Source organism: Falco punctatus (assembly GCF_963210335.1).
Source record: "Falco punctatus genome assembly, chromosome: 6".
Taxonomy (NCBI): Eukaryota; Metazoa; Chordata; class Aves; order Falconiformes; family Falconidae; genus Falco; species Falco punctatus.
Window position 1 is genome coordinate 17,691,313 of NC_137585.1, and position 21,336 is coordinate 17,712,648.

Below are 21,336 nucleotides of genomic sequence, written 5' to 3' on the forward strand. Positions count from 1 at the left end.
TTCCCCACTGGGATGTTAGTCTTCGAGGTAGCTGCTAGAAAACAAAGGAAACCAGGATAACTAAGCAATGCAATTAAGCAGAAGATATTCTGCTATCCACCCAAGTAACCCCATAAATGAGAGCTGGACAGAAACATCTGAGCTACTTCTATCAGCTCAGCTAGGAAAAAGCATAACTCTCTGACTCGCCCAGGTCACCCCTGTGTGCCAGCTTCTGTCATGGATCTGCAGCGAGAGCAAGTATCATTTCAGCCCACAACTCATCTCATTGAAATCAGCATAAATAAAGACGGCAGAACATAGCCTGGGGTGCTGCCACCCTGGGTAGAAGCCTAGGACATCTTTCCCATGTTTGCATCGCTGAAGATTACAGCCACCGATTGTCTGCAACTGCACCCAGCTGAGAGTTTCTCTCTCCCTACTCGGCAACCAGTGTCACACCTGGAACCCATTCATGCCACTAAAATACCATTCGTAGGTTTAAATGTTGTGTATAAAGGCTACATTGAAATGCTGCTTCTAATTATGACAAATTAAGCACATGCTTTTGAAGAGGTGAAACAGACCCAGAACAAGCTTTAATTAGCTGGAATTGATAAGGTAAGGCTCGTGAAGTCTGCTTGATAGCAGGGCCTCTCTCAGCACACTTGTGGCAGACAAACTCGTTCAGAGGGCTTTCACCTTCTCACCCCTCTTTCCCTGCCACATGGAGCTGGAAGTCTCTGGAGATGAGGGGGAAAATGCCTTCGCTCAGGGTGGTAGCATGGATGGAAAGCTCTTGAGCATGGGTGACTTTCCACGCAGTTGGAAAGCCCTTAGAAGGGGAGATGGCTGCTGCCCAGGCTGAATTTGTTTTCTCAGGACTGAACACCAGGGAAGGGACAAAGTGATCACCACATGGGGAATGTGGATCAGATGGAGGGCACTGGTGCTTTTGAAAGGAAGGCTCTCTACCGCAGGACAGGTTTGGCCAGCTGTGGTAGGGTCCTAGGGTACTGAGCGCTTCTGCCCTATCTGGGCAACTGAGATCCCAGGGAAAACCTTGTGAGTGACAGAGCCCACTAAGCTCTTTCGTGGACTTTGAGAGAAGCCCTCAAAATGGTGGGGAGATGCCTGTGCTGATATATATGCACTATTACTCCCTCTATGCCTTTTCCTTTGTGTGCTGGCTGAAGTACTTTTCAATCCCTTGGAAAAATGCGCATGTCTCTCCAGCTTCACAGGTCCCTGCAGTTGTGAATTGTGTGCTGGGATATCCTTGGAGAACACATTTTGAAGCCACATCATGTGAGTAGGTGGGGGAGGAAAAACCTCCTGGGGTTTATGAAGGTGATTTTGCTGGGAAATGCCAGGTCCTGCCTGCAGACACTGTTTGTGTGCAGCAAATGTGGCAGAGAAGCCAGGAAGAGCAATCCTGGAGACCTGCTTAGGTGAAGGGAAGCCTCAGAGAAAGCCAGTCCAGCAAAATGAACTTTACTAGGTCTCCATGACAGATGGATTGAATTATTCAAGCTTAAACTAATATAAACTTTCCATATCAGACACTCTGTGTTTCACTTCATGAAGACTAAAGTGTTTTGGGCAGTGTCACTTTAACATGCTGCTGAAGTTTGCACATGCAGATACGTACTTTGGGCTGCTAAAATAATTCTGTGTAAGGGGGAAACTATGAGCAACTGAGGGAGGAAATAACACTTCTGAAAAATAAAATCTGCTTCAGAAACTAATGCATGCTTTGAAAACCGAAATGTTTTATCACTGAGGATTTCTGGCTTTCAACCACGTGCCAATCTGAATCCAGTTTTGCAATTTCCACTCGGCCATATCAACTCTTACTCTCATTGGAATTTTTGTCTGAGTGGAAACAGGAGCACTGAGCCCTTTGACAGCAGTTGTTCCTTCCCCAGAGAGAGAGCCTCAACAGTGGGGTATGGCAGCAATTTTTTCCTAAGAACGTGACATTGCGAATGTCCACATCTATTTAGCAAATTGGCTCACCCCGGCGATGCACCCCATGCATTTTTGGCCCTGTTTCTTCAAGACTCCCACTTTATGCTTACAAGCAGCCTCCCTGAAATGAAGCTTAGCATGCGCTTGCATATTTTGCAGCGCAAGGATCAAAATTTTCATAGCCTGGAGCCCAAATAACAGGTTTTTGCTCTGTAAGCCACTGGGCTCTCAGCTAAATGCTATCAATTCAGCTGATGGAGTTAACAGCAAAAATGTAGAAGGAAGCAGAGCTGGCAAAATAGCTTGTGATTATTATCTGAGGGCTGGGTGGAGTACCTATTGGAGAGGCAGCAGCTGGGAGCCGGCAAATCCAGAATAGAGAAGCTGACATTACAGAACTTCTTTCCCTGTTAAATGCTTTGGTTTTCTCTGAAGTTCCTAACTTCCCGGGGAGGGGTGGCAGCTATGTGACCTGCAAACCCCGGGGAGACCAGTCCCAGCTTTTAGATCAAGGAACTCAAAGTGACAATGGGAACAGAGAGAAAAACAAATGCTTTTTTTTAAGGAATGCACTTTGAATTATTCATCTGCATGTTACTGAAATCTGTTTTGTTCCTCACTGTACTAGCTATGAGGCACTCTAATTACAAGTATTTAAGACACACGTAAATTACCTTGCCAGCCAGGATGAATACTGCTTGTAAGGCCTAGAAGTACTATTCCTGCAACTGCAGCCAAGAAACCTAAACAGACCACCTATTAGCTGAGATGCAAAATGATTGCTAGCATGTTATGGATAATTTGAATCCCAGTGAAAATAGATGACACCTCTGTTGCATCCTGGAAATCTCTAGGCATCCTCTGTCCATTTGCTACACACCTAATGTCAGTTCCTTAGGGGTTTAGCTGGGTTCATTTTTAACTAGATACTTGAAGAACCAGCAAGGTACTGGGAGGACAATGATCTGGCTTTGTGTGGCTGTCCAAAGCTTTGCTGTCCAAATGCCACACGAGTGCTGTACCTGGCTTTCCCTGCCTCCCCACCCCTTTTCACTCTTGCCAGCCTTGAGAAGGTGCTTTTTGTCATTCCCACCAATATTCAGTGGTTGTGGCTGGGGAAAAAATGACAACATGGAACATAACCACCGACACGTAGCGACTCCATGGTTAGTGATGACATTGATAGATGCAGACTTCTGAAAATACATGACAGACTTCAAATGTCAGGTTGCTTCTTGAGCCCTAAATAAGCCTGCTTTAGACCGCTTCTTTTGTGTTTTATGGCTGCAAATTTAACTCCTTGCAAACGCATCCTGTGATCTTTCACTTAGTTCAAAGCTGTTGCATGTTTGCATCTCAGACACGCTGTCTTCCAAAAGCCTTAAAATGGCCCGAAGCAAAGATCTGTGGTGGCTGGGGAAAGAGCACACTTGCAATGGGATAAAAAAAAAAAAAAAAAAAAAAAAAATCCAAGGTTGCAATCGGATGCAAAATCATCCGCCCGGGTTGCAGCCGGGTGCTCTCCGGCGATGAGCAGCTGGGGGCAGTAAACACTTCTCAGATGCAGCCAGAGCCACAGGTCCTACCTCTAAAAGTGGCTGGCTGGGGCAGGAACGTTTTCAGCTCACAGAAACTCACGTCTGGGTCATGCAAGGTCTGTGTGATTCTCTAGGCTTCAAACTAGACTTAGGTAGGGCAAGAGCGGAGCCCAGGCTTCGTGTAAGGTACAGGAAAGGATCGGACCTGCTTAGCCTGTGTACGGTGTCACGGAACAGCTACCTGCTAGTCATCCTGAGACCTCAGCCCCTCGATACATGGCCTTGAACCCGGGCCGAATGAAAAGCCAGTGGTGGTGTGAGGTGTGCTGGTTGGACTGGGACCGCAGCGACACGGGCAGTGTCCCTCCAGCAGCAGCAAGCGTTGGTCAGCTGGGATTTGCCATATAAAGCATTAAGCTAAACTTCGCAAAAGTTTCTGAGGACTTTTTCTGGGGCGGACTGTGCTTTCTCAGCAGTTTTGGGAAAACGCCATGGGGAGGCGGGAGAGATGACATTGCGGAGGGTGGGTGGGGTGGGTGGGGGAGGGGGGCACTGCTTGACAGCCTCTTCCTGATCTGCATTAGCACTTCGGTAGGGAAGAGCTGCAGGAGAGGCTTAGGGCTGCAGCTCCTCAGGCCCGGCACAAGCTTGGTGTCACTCATCTGTGTATCTGCAGCTCTGAAACTTCCCCTCAGGCGTGACTTGGCGCAGCGGCTCGGTGCGGCGAGGCCTGTGGAAGTGCCCGGTACGTTCTGTGGCAGCACCTGCACTGCGCGCGGGCCAAAGCGGAGCTGGGGGTGCTGTGCCTTCTGCAGAAAGCCTGCAAACCCAGCAACAGACCCTGAGATCACCTCAGCAGTCAAAAGGATGGCGTCAGACAATTAACTCTTGTGGCAGGAGGTACTGTTATGCCTTCCCTGGCAAAACAGTCCAAGAAACCATTCATGCTGGCAGCATCTGTAGTAATGAGTGCATCGGCCAGGGCCCCTTCTCTGGCCTGGAGGTCAAGCAGGCGTACACAGAGCCCAGCTCGTGTCCTCTGGGCTGACCTAGTTTTCTCCCCAGGACAGGGTGAGCTCACCCATTCTGCGGTCAGGACCAGCCCTGGGGTTGCCAGCTGGGAGAGCCCTGGGCGTCACAAGCCAAAACTGTGGCAGAGAATGTGCTAACAGTTAAAAAGCATGGAGGGCCGCATGCTGCTGCTTGAGGGCCCTGCCCTGCCCTTCTTTGGTTTACTGGTGTAGACATTGTCACTGGAAATATGAGGAGCTGACTGGGGCGATGCTCTGCTCATTTGTAAACAAGACAAAAGCTTAAATTATTGTCCCCTCCCCTGGCAAACTGCCTGGTGGCTGGAGAGAGCTTTCCTGTGTTACATGGCTGCATGGTTTCTCCTCTGCCCTGGCCCCTCTCTGCCTTTCCTCCCTGCCTGCTCACCAAAGGGATGGGAAACATGACAGGGTGTTGGGCACAGCAAGGCTTGTCTCTCAGAGCCCGGGAAAGATGGCCATTTTACAGTTCTGCGCTATTTACAGAGGAGCTTGCCATGGCCTCCCCGCTGTACCGGGGTTGCAGTGTGTGGTGTGGCTGAATCCAATCCCTCCAGTTGAGCTGTATCCCCGTGTAATCCCACCGGCTGTGCAGGCAGCCAGAGTTCAGAGCCTGGCCAAGCTGCTTCCCTTGGATGACAAAGGTGTGAGTCAGTTACAAGCTCGGGGTAACCTATTTATTTATAAAGACTGTATACAAAGAAGATTTTTTTCCCTCCTCGGCTATGGCAGACACTTCCAGCAGGGAGAAGCCTCTTTGCTCTGAACTTGCAATGAGTTCCCCCAGCTCTGATGAGGCCTCACTTCTCTTTTTCTTTACAGGATCCATTTGCAGTGGGACAATTTGCAGTCCATAGAGTTAGCCGTGAGCCACAGATGCTCGTTTGCACTTTCCAGTTTGGAGTAAGTGCTGAGGCAGAGCAATGGCTGCAGGAGTCAGGTTGTGGGCAAGATGATATCACACATGTAGCCACCTATAGTGTGACTGAGAGGGAAGCAAAACTCCTAATTGTAAAGTTGTGATCCCTCAAAAAAAACCATCCTTTCAGCTTCTACACAGCTCTAGAGGCAGTAATTTTGTTCTTGACCTTAGGTTTTTCTAAGCACTTCATCTGTGTAATCTGTGTAGTCCAGCAGACCAAGTCTCCCCCCTGCCTGGTATTGAAATGACGTAACAGGGCAGGGTTTCAGACATGCCAAGGCCACATTAATTTGCCTAAATGTAGTCACGTAGTGCTATTTTAAGCACATCCATTTACCCTGCCCAGCCTCTAACTGGCTGGTTTACGCATTCTACAATACCCAAAACACCTGTACAGGCCTGGCACGTCTGACACGCAACCCATGAGAGTCCCACACCCTTCTGGACTGGCCGGGAAGGGCTGAGCTGGATACACACATATGCCTAAAATAGCATCAGACACCTCTGCTTCACCAGCTAAATCCTTCCCACCACTAGCTTCAGTGTTTCCCTGGCTGATGTGCACAGTCCCATTGGTCCAGCTGCTAAAGTCTTACTAGCAGGGGCTTATTTTCCATGTCAGTGCAATTTTAATTTGCCAGAGTTGCACCTGGTTGGGACTGGTTATTTATTGTTTCAGCAAGACCTGGACTTGATGAAATGTTCAAAGCCATATATAATAAAGTTCAGGATAACCTGGCACACACAAGAGCATTGAACAGTATAGAAATGCCAAAAGCAATATAGGATTTGATAGGACTTGGCTGGCTGCATGGTGTAACTACTTACAGATCACTGACCTGAATCTTTATGGCACTGCATCTTGTGTGGTCATTTATTATAGCATAAAATAGGTATAAGAGTTAGCAGTCAGCCTTAGAAGTACTTCATAGCAACTTTACACCAGAATGAATGACTGCAAAGCATGCTATTATTTCGTACTTTAAATCCACTAATGCAACAACATCTTCCTACCTTAACATTTGCATTGTCTCATGATCACGTTCCAGTCATATTTGTGTTTTGGAGGAAAACTGGCAATCTCTGGGTATGCCTGTACACACAGGTAAAGTCATAAACTTGCTGTGCCAATTGCATCACCTAAGTAGGTTTTGATTACAACGCACCCCTTGTGCAAAAAGTATTTAATTAGACAAACCAACTGTTGTTGTGGTAGAAAGAGCCAACAGACCTACAGTCTAAGTAGGTTTCAGCCGGTGAGCCAGCACAGCTCCATGGGTACCACCGTGCTTGCTCTCCGGTAGAGCTGCTCGAAAAGGCTTTGGACATCAGCAGGAAGCAAAGGGGGAAAAGGGCAGGTATGCGAGAGCAGATCCCCCTTTTTAACTGGTTCTGTTAAGCCAGACTGACTTTTTCTGCTGGGATGGAGGGTCTGTGCTCAACACGCAAAAATGCATTGGCGCCCCGCAGTTAGGTACTGAAAGTTTGAGCCCCGGAGTGCTGGGATTCAGATCCAGCTCCAGCCACAGCACTGCCACCGTGAAGCCTGCCAGCCACCTCAGAAGTCAAGGTGACATGAGGGCTGGCTGAGGCTGTGGTGGGCTCCTTCCCGTGGTTGGCTCCTTCCCGTGGTGGGCTCCAGCCCGTGGTGGGCTCCAGCCCGTGGTGGGCTCCTGCCCGTGGTGGGCTCCTGCGGGGCAGCGGGATCGGAAGGTCCATGCGCGGGGCGGGTTTCGCCGCCTGCCCACCTCTCGGAGCCGTGGGGTCCCTGGCCAGCCTTTAGCTCCCTAAGGATCCCCGGTGGTGGTGGCCCCTGGGAGCGGCCAGGCAGGCAGGGCTCGGGGTTACAGCCGGGGGCGGCGAGCAGGGGGCGCTCCGCCACCGCCGGCCCGGGCTACCCGGCGCAGCCCCGCCGCTCCCGCGGCCACCCCCGGGTACGAGCCTGAGCTCACAGAGGTCATTTAACGTGGCCCGCACAGGGCGAGGTCCCACCTGCCGCCCTGCACGAATCCAGCCTGCAGATAGGTCTGTCCGAGCCTCCTGGCCATCGGGACCATTTCTTGGGGATGCAAAGGCAGAAACGGCTTATTCTTGCAGGTAAATAAATAAATAAAAAGCATGAACATTAAAGGTCTGGACTCCTCTCCCTGCCAGTTGAAATGGTGAAACCAGGAGAGGGGAAGAAGTATGAACTGCAGGTTTTAACTGTTACCTTCTAATACAAGAGCCCCTGTTGTATGCTGGGTTGTGATCACATTTTCTGCTTGTCCCTGGCATGCGAATGCAATGGAGCCGTGAAATGCCAGTTAACATGACAACTGAAACTTGCAGCCTGTGGTTCTCAGCCTTTTTTGTTTCCTTTTTCTTTTTACTCTGCATTTCCTTCTCTCGCCCGTACTGTACAAGCCCTGTGACAAGGCTGTCACAAGTCGCTGAGGCTGCTGCAAAAGCGGTACTCCCAGGTTATGACAGTGGCAACCATTTAGCTGTTATACAATATCCCATCAAGTGATGTGCTGAAATCCTGGTTGCCCACCCCCGAACCCCTCTCTGTACCACGTGTCCTTACTTTAGCTTGACAGCGCCTGCACGGGATCTGTACAGCTGCACCTTTGCTTGCTGCGAGTCGAGGCACCTTCCTGCCCCCCTGGGAGGTGGCTCACCATGGCCACTCTGTGTTGCTCTGCCGGAGCCCTGTGACGCCTTCTCTCTGTGAACGTGTCCCTGGAGAAGGGTCGCAGGAAAGCTGATAGACATATTTTCAGGCTAAATCGACAAAATACTGAACACAGGCAGTTTTAAGCTCTTGGGACTTTTTGTGATCTAAAATATCCAATGTATTATTGTTACTGTTGCTGTTAATAAAAGTAGGTCCTGATGCTGCAAGCATCCCCTGTGCAGATCAAATCCATGTTTGTCACAGCAGTAGGACTCATCTGCCCTGAGAGATGCTGGATGTGCGATTAGATCTTCCAGCCCAAAACTTGTTTTCCAAGAGCCAAAAGAGTGAAGAACAGCAAAAGCGAGAGAGATGGAGAAGCAGCAGCCGCTCTTCCTTGGTTCATTTATGGAACAGCTCATCTTGTGAATGGCAGAGTCTTCACACTGAAGACCAAATAGCATGGGAGCTTTGAATGTGTTTAAATAAAGCTAGGTTTAATTAGAGCTGTTCAAAAGTTAAATGCAGAAACAGAGTGTATTTATGTTTGCACTCAAAAATATATTAGATCCTCAGGCAGATCTAGGGCAGCACAGCTCAAGTAAAATTACTGGGAAATGCAGCATGCGGGTAAGTATCCAGGTTTGCCTGTTCAATGCGAGCAGGTTAACTCCTACGAGTGCTGCGGTACCTGCACCCACAACGCTGGCCTTCAGTATCGCCATGTGGCACAGCTGATGCCAAGAATTCAGAAATCCTGAATTATCATTCATCCAACAGATTCTGGCTTATTTCGCATTTTGGTTTGGCTTTTGTCTCCCTCCCTACTTGCGTGTCCTTTATAGCTACCACAATGCATCTTCCTACATATTCATAAGAACCAGAAAAATTTTCCTTTTAATTAAAGCTGAGATCTGTTATAATCATATGACTCAAGAGTGCCATAGGTCTAAGAACACCCGATATCTAAGCCTTGAGGTAATTCCCCATATACTGGCAACTCCAAATTGCATTGCTAAACTGTTACATACTAAAAAGTGGGGAAAAAAAAAAAAAAGCAAAACCGAAAACAAAAGGTATTTTGTTTCCTAAGAAATACTCCGGCTTTTGGTTATGCCTCTTGTTTCCCAAGCGTCAGTCTGCAGGTCTAGACTCTGCCTAAGGGATCCAAGCTGCTTACCCCTGAGTCACTATTTATGTGGATCGCCTTGTTTTTGTGAGTTGGGGACCAGCCGCGGCAGGTGTTGCACAAGCCTGGCAGCATGGCGGGAAATTGGAGGCGCCACAGATCAAAGGGCTGGGGAAGGTCAAGCATTTTTCATGGATGGGCTTTGGGATCAGCTGGGCTTGAGGTAAGGCCCCATGACTGCTGCAGGGCACAGGAGACCTCTCTCCTGTGTGCCCATGAGATTCCTCCTCCTGCCGGCAAAGGAGAGAGGGTCTGTGCTTTGCTAAGGACTTGGGGCAACAGCGTGAATTCCAGGAGCTGTCAAAATTCCACATTTTCATGCCAAGAAGCCTCAACAATTTCTAATATTATTTCAGAGTGAATCAGCAAAAAGTCAACAGCGGCGCTCATTCTTTATTTGGCCTCGTTTGAAATAAAACACTTTCAGAAATTATAACAGACCTAATGGAGCTATTTGGATGGCCGTTTGGGATATAAAAAAAGCAAAATTTTGCTCCCGCAAAGCACGTCGGGGTTTTTTTGTCTGGCAACTGTTTAAAAGGGAGCTGTGTTCTCAGAGCCGTTTGGACGTTGTTAGTAGCTGCACGGCGCTCGGTTCCGCGGAGCCAGGGCTGCAGGCTGCAGGCTCCCGGCCTCCTGCGTTTCGCCTCCTACCCTGCGCCCGGCTGCGGTTTGCCGTGTCATCCCTTGACCCCAGCACGCCACGCTGTTGACGTCCGCAGTTTCAAGGGCCTTGTTTGTCTTTCCCACCCCACCTAATTCCAGAAATACACCAGCGGCAGCGCGAAACGCGCTGCCTGCTGCCCGCGCCTCAGCCCTCTGCGGGGCAGGGGGCGGCTTCTGGCCTCCCCCCGCGACCCGCGGCCTCGTGCTGAGCCAGCGCCCCGGGTGGCCTCAGGCACACGTGCACCACCGCGGCTCTGCCGGCGGCCCGGGGGAGCCGCTCTCCGCGGCGCGGGGTGTCGCCGGGCCGGGCGCTGCGGGCCCACCGGGGGGAGGGCGGAGGGACGCGCCCCGCGGCTGCCGCCGCCCCGCCGGGAAATGGGTCACCGCGCGCTTGCACAACCCGCCCCGCCCCCACGTGACCCGAGGGCCCGCCCGACATGCAAATAAGCCGGGCGGCGGCGACCAATGGGGAGGCGGCCTCCGCCGTTGTATTTATAGACCCTATTTAAAGAGCCCCTGGGAGCCTCTGTGCGGCGCTGGGCGGTGGCGGGGCGCGCGAGCTGCGGAGGGGGCATGTGCGGCCGGAGGGGGGGAGGGGACGGGGCCTAACCCCGAGCGGGAGCGGCCGCGGCCGGGCCCCGCAGGAGGAGCCGCGCCGGACCCCGCGCCGGAGCCCCCGCTGCAGCCCCCCCACGCCGCCCCCCTTCCCCTCGCTGCAGCCCCCCTTCCCCTCGCTGCAGCCCCCCCACCTCCGCTGCAGCCCCCCCACCTCCGCTGCAGCCCCCCCACCTCCGCTGCAGCCCCCGCTACGCGCCGGGGAAGGTCCCTTGTGTGCGGCCCGAGGGTCGGGTGACGGTTGGCATGTGCCCTCCCGGTGCGTACGGACCTAAAGGGACAACGCAGGGCTCGTCTAAGGTAGCCTCAGTCGGAAGCCACCGATTTTCCAAGATTTGCTTTCAGCTCATCCCGTCTGGACGAGGACCTGGGACATGTCCCCTCTTTCCCCACCCTTACAAACCCCGACAAGCGTGTTGCGGGGGGGGGGGGGGGGCGTCGTGCCCCGGTTGCGGACAGCGGGACGGGGCGCCCGAGGGTGGCAGGCGGTGCGGGGCCGTGCGGCGCTGTGGCAGGGCCGGGCGCTGTAACGCCGTGCTGCGCGGAGCGGCTGCGGTGCGGAGGTCACCGCTGAGGGGCTGGAACCCGAGCAGCTGTGTGTCGGAGCTTGGACGTGAGAACAGCAGCTCTGTGACTTGTATCTCCGTAAGAAATGCACACACACCCCTCCCCCAGCTTTGTGCAGCATGTGGTACACCGCTTGCAGCCCTGCTGGAATCAGTAGCGTTTTCCCCTTCACTTAGAGACTGAGCCGTCGATCTCTGGGTGTACGTGTATTCGTACAAATCCTCTCACCCGGCTGATATCCTCTCATTCCCATAGTACTGTTGATCCTTGAGTCTAATAAGAATTGCAAATTCTTATTCTCCTATTTTGAAGAAAAAAACCTCCACGACATGCTGCTGGCAAAGCAGCTTGGTGACTCTGCTAATGTGTAACACAGCGATGGGGACAGGGACTGCGCTGGCTTTTGCTCTTAGGCCCACCAGAGGCAGACTGACAGGATTCCCTCTGGCTTTTATTAGGATTTGCCTCAACCCCGGGGAAAGAAGAAAAAAAACCCAAACAAAACACCTTAAAAAAACTCTGCAACCCTAAAGCCTACCCCTGTGTTGAGAGCTGATGGACTGCAGGGCTTTGAACAGCCTCCAATACCTGCTGCTAGTTTTGAGCAAGCGGTTTATTTGTTTGGATGGTACTGTTAAGTGCACAGATTGACTTGACCCCTGTTTTATCGAAGCGTCACAGTAGTTTCCAGGATAAAACCTAAATGGATTTGGGAAAGGGAGAAATGTTGTCTCTAATACTAAGTAAATCAGTAAAAAGGACAGCAGATTGCTTGTTGTGCATTTAAAACTATAACCAGTGCCCAATCATTGTAGATTACTGGAACAGTAATTTTGATAGAATTGGGGTCAGACCCTTGAAGAACCTGTGTGCTGAACTACTGTGATGGGTAAAAGCATTTAACAAGGGCTTTTTGAAATGCTTAAGCTGCCACAGCGGGAGAGATGAGGAAATGTATTTCATAGATGGAATGTGCTTCAATTGAGTGGTTTTCAGTTGGTTGGGGTTTTTCTCTGTTTTTTCTAACTGCACTTTTGTTGGCAACTTCTTGAAAAAATGACTGCGATGTTTACATTCAGTTTTAAAGCTGTAGGTTTTAACACCCTCTGCAGTTTAATCTGTAAAGTGAATATAGGGAAATTTACACAGTGAACTTCTTGACCTCTTTAGTGCATGAAGTTGACTAGGCCAGTGATTCTGTGCCTTCTTTGTGCTCAGAATTATATTTCATAATAAATGAAAGCACAAATCAACCAGATCCAAAATGAGTGGATCACTGGTTGTGAAGCATGACTGGCAAATACCATCTGCATAGTCATATTGGTCAGTGATATAAAGGATTTCCAATTCCCCACCCCTCTACTCGATGTGTACAGAGATGAACTTCTTTTAAATTTAAAATTACCAGATAGCAGCAGGGAGGAAAGAAAGGAAGGAGGCTTTTGCACATCCCGGTGTAACTGTGATGGAGCTGGGGAGCAAGATGCAGACATCATACCAGTCCCCCGCGGCTGCTGAGCAGAAGGCTTTTGTTCTGCAGGGTAAGATCAGGTGGAGAGGCAGGGCCTGTGCTGGCAGAGGACAGGAAAGCAAGCTCCATCTGTGATAGTACAGCCTGTGAGCCTAACTGGCTTTCTGAAAGGCTTGTGCTGAAATTTAAGAGCCTCTGGTGTGCTCTGGCAGGGATTCATACTTGTTGGTGAGCCGCCTGAACTGGGGAGTGATGCTGAAATCCCTCTGTCCTCCCAGGTACTCACCTCTGTGTGTTTGCCTACCTATTGTCCTACTAAAGGCTCGTTCTAGTTACAAGCTGTGATGCAGTGGTGGAGTTTTTCAATTGCTACCCCAGAAAACTGAATAGCCTAGTGGATGCCTCAGGCCTGTCAGTGTCTTGTCAGCAGGCATCGAGCTCCACTGGTGTAAAGTCCCCCATAGCTTTGGGAACAGTACACACACTCGCTTACCATAATTGTGTCCACACTGAGACTTGTGCCAACACAGCTCTTTAGTAAAAGATACTGAATGCTAATCAATGTAGTTATACCTGTGTATAAGTGTGTGTATATATACAGAGGGGTGCGTGTATATATAAAACATCTAAAGGGGAAAATCTGGTATTGCTTCTTTGCAAATGTTTCACAAGGGTGTAAGGTTGGGATTCTCTAAAAGTGGAAGTTTGAACTGCACTGGTAGAATTAAAACACTGTGGGGCCTGTGACAGGGAAACTATTACACCGGTGTTTCCTATTAATATTTATTCTCATAGATGAAAACAAAATATATGTGACCCTTTGGAGTTTGTAGCTATGTGGTGGGGACTGTGCAGATTTAATGGCTTGTTGGCATCAGAAGGGAAGTGACGTGCTCCCACTCTTCCCTACCAGGCTCCAGGGTGGGTGACACTGGCCTGACCGATACGTTTCACTGTCTCTGTGGCTTGTCTGTTCCCAGGTAAAGCTGGCTGAATTCACTCACAACAGCAGAAGACTACTAGTGCTAAGGCTAATCACAGCAAAAGGTCACTAGTTCTTTGCTTGATTAATGAGTTGAAGTATTTCCCACGTGTTTTGTTGAGCAATAGGGCAGCCTGGAGAGGGAAGAGGTGATGCGCTACCTGTTTTGGAGGCCACAAGCCACTAGCTATGTGCAGGATGCAGCTGGGCAGCACAGCACAGAGATTTTTCTCCCAGAATCGCCACATTTACCTTCCCAGCATGGTTATTTCAGTGAGGCTGTAGGAAGATGTCATTTTTCACATACAGCTTTTTGGCTGTTTGTAATTGTCTCCTGGCTGAAGACTGCTGTTCCCGTCAAGCTGCTGGTCTGTGGGAGCACATTCTAATTCTTTTCAGGCAAAAATATCAGGCAGGCTGATTTGAATAGTTGCAATAGTCAGTCTGAGCTCATCTGAAGTGAAAGGAGGAGCGCCTGCTGGAACTGCTCCATCTGCAGTTGGATGAGGCCAGCTTCCAGCAGAGGGGCTCAGGGTGGTAACAGATTTTACCGGCACAGCCAGATTCAGAAGATGACATAAGTTCACAGCCAAAAAAAAAAAAATCACCTCTAGATCCAAAATACATCATACCCTTACAAAACGCAGCGTTCAAGCCTTTCTTAGAGTAGCACTCTGACTATGTTAATTCACTTCTTGTTCAATTTTTCCACCTCTAAGTTGTACTAGTCTTTGGATCCTTATACCAGCTTGAATCATGTCTATCAGTAGTGGTCTGAGGGCATTTCAGCATGCGAAAAGGAGTCAGAGTACAAGAATTGGACTTTGAGATGTGGAGTTCGGCTTGCCATCTGCCTGACAGTGTCAAGGAAATGGCAGGAGTAAGGGCATGCTGAGTAGGATCCCACGGGGAGCACAGACCCAGTAGAGTTGTTGGGGAAGGTGGTTGCATTTTTCATGTGCACTAGAAACCCAAACAGGGTTGTTGATTTTTAGCTGAATTAAGTATATACCAAAGGAACTTTGTGAGAATGGATTTTGGCCTTCTGGAGATAGCCCTAAATGTGGTTCTCAATGCGGTCTTTCTTTTCTCCTCTTTTTTTCTGTCCTTCTGTCTTGTTAATTATTAGTCCACTGTGTTGAGAGCTGCATTCTTCTGAGCGACTCCTCCCATATTTCCAGCCTGGGCAACCTGTCTTGCATTATTAGCCTGCGGACTAAAATTGCTCCTTCATAAAATACTGTACTCTGGAAAGAAACCCAGGTAGGCATAGTGTACAGAAGGTGTGTCATCCAGGCCTTGTGGCCAATTACAAGAACTGCCTTGCTTATCCATTATGCTGCTTTCTTAAATGACCTCTGCAGCGTTCAGTAAAATGGCTTCAGGTTGTTGTGGACTTTGCAGTTGTTTCCGCACATGCAATTAATCAGGAGGGAAAAATAGATCTAGCATCAGAATGAGTATTTTACTGGAACCAAACTGCAGTTTCTGTGCATAATTTAACACTTTGGGGAGTGATCGTTTTCTGCTTGCTTGAAATAATTTAGAGGCAGTTTTGAAATAGAACACATTTGTGTAAACACATCTTGGGATTAAAGATCTCATATTTAGTTTTCTCCGGCTTTACGCCTCTGTTTATAGGATGTGCCATGCAGTGATCTCTGAGCTCTGTTCTGCAAACCTTTTCTTTTATGAATAGACTCAAAATAGTTCTCCTGGCATAACTACATTTATTCCCCCTCAATAAGGGACTGTAGGATAAAAACGAATGCAGGGTAATTCTGTGCCTCTTTTATAGATGGGAAAACTGAGAAGTTTGGCAGAAAGTGGCCTCAAGCTAGTGCTTCACATTTTTCAGCATTTAGCAAGGAAAGCAGCTGTTTTAACATGTGGGTTTTGCCGAAATTGCAACCCTCAGAGTTACAGACCACTTTTTAAAGCTGTCCCGAAGTTACCCGATTAATCTGCGGCAGACCCGAGTGTATCGTTCCAAGGCCAGGTATACAGTTTGTTCTGTGTCCCCCCCTGCACAGGTAATACAGCCCCATTTGTGGACCCTCAGTGCAAAACCCACACTGACAAAGTTGATAATACTTTTTGGTATGAAATTGGTGTGAAATTTGCAACTATGTTCAGGCCCATTGGCACATGCTGTTTACAAACACCTTTGTATTGCCCTTCTTGTTTCTTCTGAGGCTAGGGAGCTTATTTGGGATCAGATGATGTTAACCTGACTCTTTGAAAAGCTCAACATTTTTGTTCAAGGGCTAAAGGATCTCTCAGCATGCACCACCACCGCAGGATCTGAATCTCGAGCAACAGGCATTAGTGATGGCATTTAGAGATCACTTTTTGCTGTGACAATGTTGTGATGTTTACTCAGCTAAGAATAGGCAGTTGTAATAAATTTTCCTTATATGCTTTCAATATCAGTAAACCAAAAGCTCTCTCAAGTAAATGAGCGGCAGTGTTTTCCTTAATGTGTTTTTAAAGCGAGGGCTCATTTATTTTACAGTTAAATAAAACCTGTTAGGTAGGTTAGGGTGTAGGTTGCCACACTTCAAAACACAGTAATTTACACTCCTTTGCCAGTGGCCTTAGCATTTACCTTCTTGCGTGTTATCTGTAAGACAGCAGAGATTTTGAATTTCTCCGGGACAAGGAACCTCCTTGGTTAGTACAAAAATGCATTTTCAGGTTTCTGGGTCAAGCATATTTTCTGCAGCCTCAGGTGGCACCCTGGTTATACCCGCTGCATCAATGGCACAGTGCTGCCTTACCTTGGTGGACCTTTTGTGTCGGTGACTTGGTGCTATGCAAAGCGCAGAAAGCAAGAGCTAGTGAGTCCATCACTGGGTGAGACTGAGGGTTATAGCGAATATATGGTTTAGGGGTCAAATTAGTGTTTGGAGTAAGTGGAACTGAAGGGGCACCTAAGTTCCTAAAAGTCCCCCTCTTCAGCTGCTGCTGCACAAACTCCAGAAGTGTCCCCGCTCCCGTCAGGCTGCCCATTCAGCTGTGTGGCTTCTGGCACCTGGCGTTCTGCCTGGGGCACTTGGGCGCCGTCCCAGCCCGAGTCACCCTGGGGCTGCCCCCGGAGGGGCACAGCTGGGCAGGGTGCCCACAGGCAGCCCTTGGCCGGCTCGCCCTGCGGCTGCTGGGGAGGGAGCCCAGCGTCCTGCGGCTGTGGGAGGGTCAGGGTGTTTCAGCCGCCTCCATCAGCTCTGCAGAGGGGATGTAATACCCGGGGGTTAGAGCACCTGTGCAGAGATGAGATAGAAGATGTTAATGCTCTCCCAGCCAAAGGAGGTTCAAAACCATATCTCCCTTTCCCAGCAATGTGCTCTTACACTGTATTATCAGATAATCTGAATAAGAGCCCGCTTTTCCTCCTCTTCTGAAGGCTCCATGAGTTTGATTTTTTTTACTCCAAGTTTCCTAATGTTCCTTTTGCAGACAGGTAAGCAGCTTAGTTGTCAGGATTGGCGTTTCTTATCCCACTCCAGGAAACAGGCCCCTGAGGATGAGGCATGTGAGACTTTCATTGGACCCAGCTCTGCGTGTTTTCATTTGATGCCTTGAAGCTGAATCACTGTTGCTTGGTGGAAACCTGCTGCTGTGAAGCCTGAACCCGATCGCTTGCTTGTGGGGTTATGCAGTCAGGTTCCTGGTTCATCAGATAAGGCTAACCTTATTTTCCTATTGATCAGTTAAGCAAGAACTTTCAGTCTGCTGTGCTCAGGGTACAGGATATTCAGGCCTGCAGCAAGGCATGCTCCTGTCTGGGGCAGGACAGTAATTCCACACTCTCCTGCTTGCCCTCCTGCTCCGTGGAGGCTCCCCGCAGGGTCTTGCACTGATCTCCAAATCCACGAGGAGCTGCTGTATTTTGTTCTCATCCCCGTTTTGTACCTCTGTTGGAGGAGCATCCAGAGCTGGCTTGCTTTCTGCCCCACCCTTGGTACAGCCCTGAATATACCAGTGGCCCGTGGTTCCTGGAGAACCCAAGGGAACCACAGGATCGATTTTGGCTATAAGTGATCAAAACGAGGATTTTTAAACAGGTGTTACAACTGCTACTAGTAATAGGTTTTGGAGAGGGGTGATTACTTCACTGTAAAGCAAGTTAGAATTTTGCCAGGAATTAGTTTGGCCAAGTGTTCTTACTACACCTCACAACACAAAGCAAAACAGCACCAGTACAAATCCCAGTTTAGCCTGGCAAGTTGTTGTTAATAGTCAGGGGAAAGGTACTTCTGCAAAGCAGACAAAAGCTGCATTAAGTTACCTGCGTGGAGTGGCACATGGAGAAAGAGGAACACATTTTACAGAGTAGGGAAGCGTTGAGTCTGAAACGGGCTGACCTGTGAGAGTGATTGAATACCTTGAGCACGGTTCTCTTGCCTGCCTGGGTTCTGTGCATGCACTTGGAGCATGAATTCTTGCACAGTCAAACCTGAAATTAATTTTCTGCAAACGCTTACGTGTACAACTGAGGAAGTGGACTGATGGAATGTTTTTGCCCAGGCACCTCAAGTGCTTGCAGAAACCTGCCACAAAAAAGCTGCGAAGACTGACAAAAAGATTAACTGAACAAACTGACTATATTACAATATTTGTATTGTTCCCTCAACCCCCACTACAACACCTTGTAGCTGACATTTGCATGAAAAATGCACATGCAAGGGATACAGAAACAAAACCACAGCATTATTGACTGCTTCAGTAAATAGTTCACACATACAAAAAGTTAAGGCTAACAAATTCACATGTAACAGCAGCTGTTCTGTAATATGTTATCCCTCATCAAACTGTGAAGTAATGAGAAAATGATATGCTGACAGTTCCTATCATTATCTTGTAACTCTTGGGCTTTATTGCTGGGCTGTTGCAGGTTTACTGTGTCATCTTAGGCAAGTGATTTGAGTCTGTGGTGCCTCGGTTTCCCCTGCTGCAAAATGGAGCTAACGCCTACTGCACAGGAGTGATTTGGCCTTGGGAAGCAGCTTGCAAAAGCAAACTGAGAGCCATTATTTAAACAGCCCACCTCTAAGATTGCAAAATGTTATTCTGCAGACTGTTTCTAAGAAGATTGTAGTGAAAAAGCAGCAGTTCTCTGAGTCTAGATGTGAATCCAAGGTGCTGACCCATACCCATTGTTTCTGTAAAATACAGAGTGTTGTATGTGAGGTGTTGCTGGAGATGTGTGCTGGCATACAGCCATGTCCATTAACAGCTAGTTCATTAGCACAAAACCTCTTCACATCTGTACTGTAAGACACAGTGTACTTCTACTGTGTCTTCTTGGTTTACTTTCTATTGCAGGATAAGTGGAGCTGACTTTTCCTTCCTTCCTTTCTTCTTTCCTTCCTGCCTTCCGTCCATCCATCACTGAATGTAGTTTTGGTGGGGGCAGGGACCTCATTCTGAGTTCACTCGATACCTTCATTGAACACAAGTAAAAAGTGTTGGAAAAGTTAAATGTTTCAGTTAATTTTGAAATACTGGTTTTGTTTTGGGAAACACCAAAATAAGAGACTGGCAAGATTTAGGACTTTGGAAGCAACAACTTGTTCTTTTTGAGATTATTTTATTTAAAAAAAAAAGTTTCTGTGATCTAAATCAAAAATATTGGGTTTTTTTTTCCATATCCATACAGAGGACAAATGAAAAAAACCAAAAAGGCATGCTAATAATACAGTAAAAATGTACTTATGCCAATGGTAAGGGAAAACAGAGTCTGAAAATAAGAGCTAATTCAAACCAGCACCTGAGATCCAAGCACTGAACGCTTTTGAGGATTTCTGAAATCCAAACATTGGTACTGCAGACTTTTAAAAAATAAGGCAGAAGCATATGAAATGTCAAAAACTGAGATTGTTTTTTAACATTTGGCACTGTTTTTGGGGTTTTTTTTCAGTAGCTATAGTGAGCACTTGGGCAGTCTCTTCCTTCCAAAGAGATACTACAGAAGTAAAAAAAAATAATAAAGAGTGGGCTGTTTTGTCAGAATACAATTTCCCCTGGATCTCATCACATGGTGACAATGCTACTCTACTAGGCAGTACTGTCTCTTGCTGCATCGTGGGTGGTCTGCTTGGCGTGGGTGTATCAGAGAGCAATATGGTAGCTTTGAGGTGGCCTGCGCCAGGATGTATTACCACCCTGGCTTTGGGAAATATCAATGGAAGGAGCTTTTGATTAATTGCTATTATTTACACAGTCACTATTTCACAGTATTCTAGTATAATGCTAAAAACACCCCACCAGGTTGTGGAAAACCTGCTGTATTACTGAGGTTTTGGAGAATTGCAAGGATGATTTCTCTTCTATTAAATTCTTTTTTACTTATCATATTAACTTGTGATTTTATAGATAGCCCAGTCTCTGCTTTTATTTACGCCAGACCTTATCTACAGCTTTTCATGTGTTTCAGTTTTAAATGGAGACAGTAGCAGATGAAGGGTATGGCCTATCTTTCTTTTGTTGTTGTCTTTTTAAAAGTGTAATTTAGGCATGATAAGGGAGAGAACATCCCAGAAAAGTTCTCTCACAGGGACTTCAAAGTCTTTCTAGCACCCTGTGGCATTCTCTTGTGTGGTTTATTTGGGGGTGAACATTGGGAAAATGCCTTTGGAGACTTCATTATAGTTCTGATCACTAAAAACAGAATGGATGTTTGACTGCAGGGTGGAAATGAGAAACAAAGAGACCAGTTCACCCCTCCCCAACACTGTGAACCCTTTAATGCCTGTGAAGCTGTTCAAAGGAGACACTACATGGTAGAACTGGCTTTCTTTGCAGTTCCATGCTGCAAGAGAAGGTAAAGCATTCATCGGCTGCCTGTGGTCCTTCTGTCTTGCTCCTGATATGGGTACATGCCAAGCATGGAGAGGGTGAACAGGGCAGAGGTTACACTGAGAGTGTTTGCCTACTCCTTTAGATATAATCCCACAGCTGTTTTAATTTATGCTGAACACAGGGCAGGTCCTGCGAAGAGGCAAACATTAGAGGCCACCTTGGTGGTCTAGAATAAGGGAGGTGCCTTCCTGTAGAGTCTGATACAAGCCTGGAACAAATCATATGAAATCCTTTCAGCTCTTTGAGCTTAATGTGACGGTATTAAGGGTAGAACTGGTGGCATTAAAAACCCTTTCTGCTTTCTTAGTTGTAGAGCAGGCTGTTTACAGCAAAGGTTATAAACCATGGAAAATTGATTCAGGGAGCATTGACCTTGAATCACACTGCATTGATCTGTTGAAATCATCATAGGACCATTAGAACTGAGTACTAATTGCATGCGTTTTCAGTACTGCGCAGGGTATAAAGAGACTGCCTACCCAAAGAGAATTGTCCAGATAGGTGCTTTATAGCGCTAAATTTCCCAATTACTGCAGAACCAGTTTGTGATCACATGCTCATTTTTGACAGCTTATGTTATGTAACCTGGAAGCACTATGATGTACCAGCTGATGGGCTCTCCTTTGGTGATGTAGCAGAAAGTGTTTTTTTCCAGGGAAAGCTGCGCTGGAAGGAAGCGGCCTGTTCCCACATACCCAGACAGGAGCTGCTGCTCTCCTGTAACTATACTGGCTTGAGTTTTAATTGTGGACCAGGACAAAGGCTTAGCACTTTCACAATTAGCAGTTGTAAATAGACATGATGTAAGGTCTAAATTTAACTTATGCAAAGTTCTATTTTATACCTAATTTACATGTGTAATTGCCT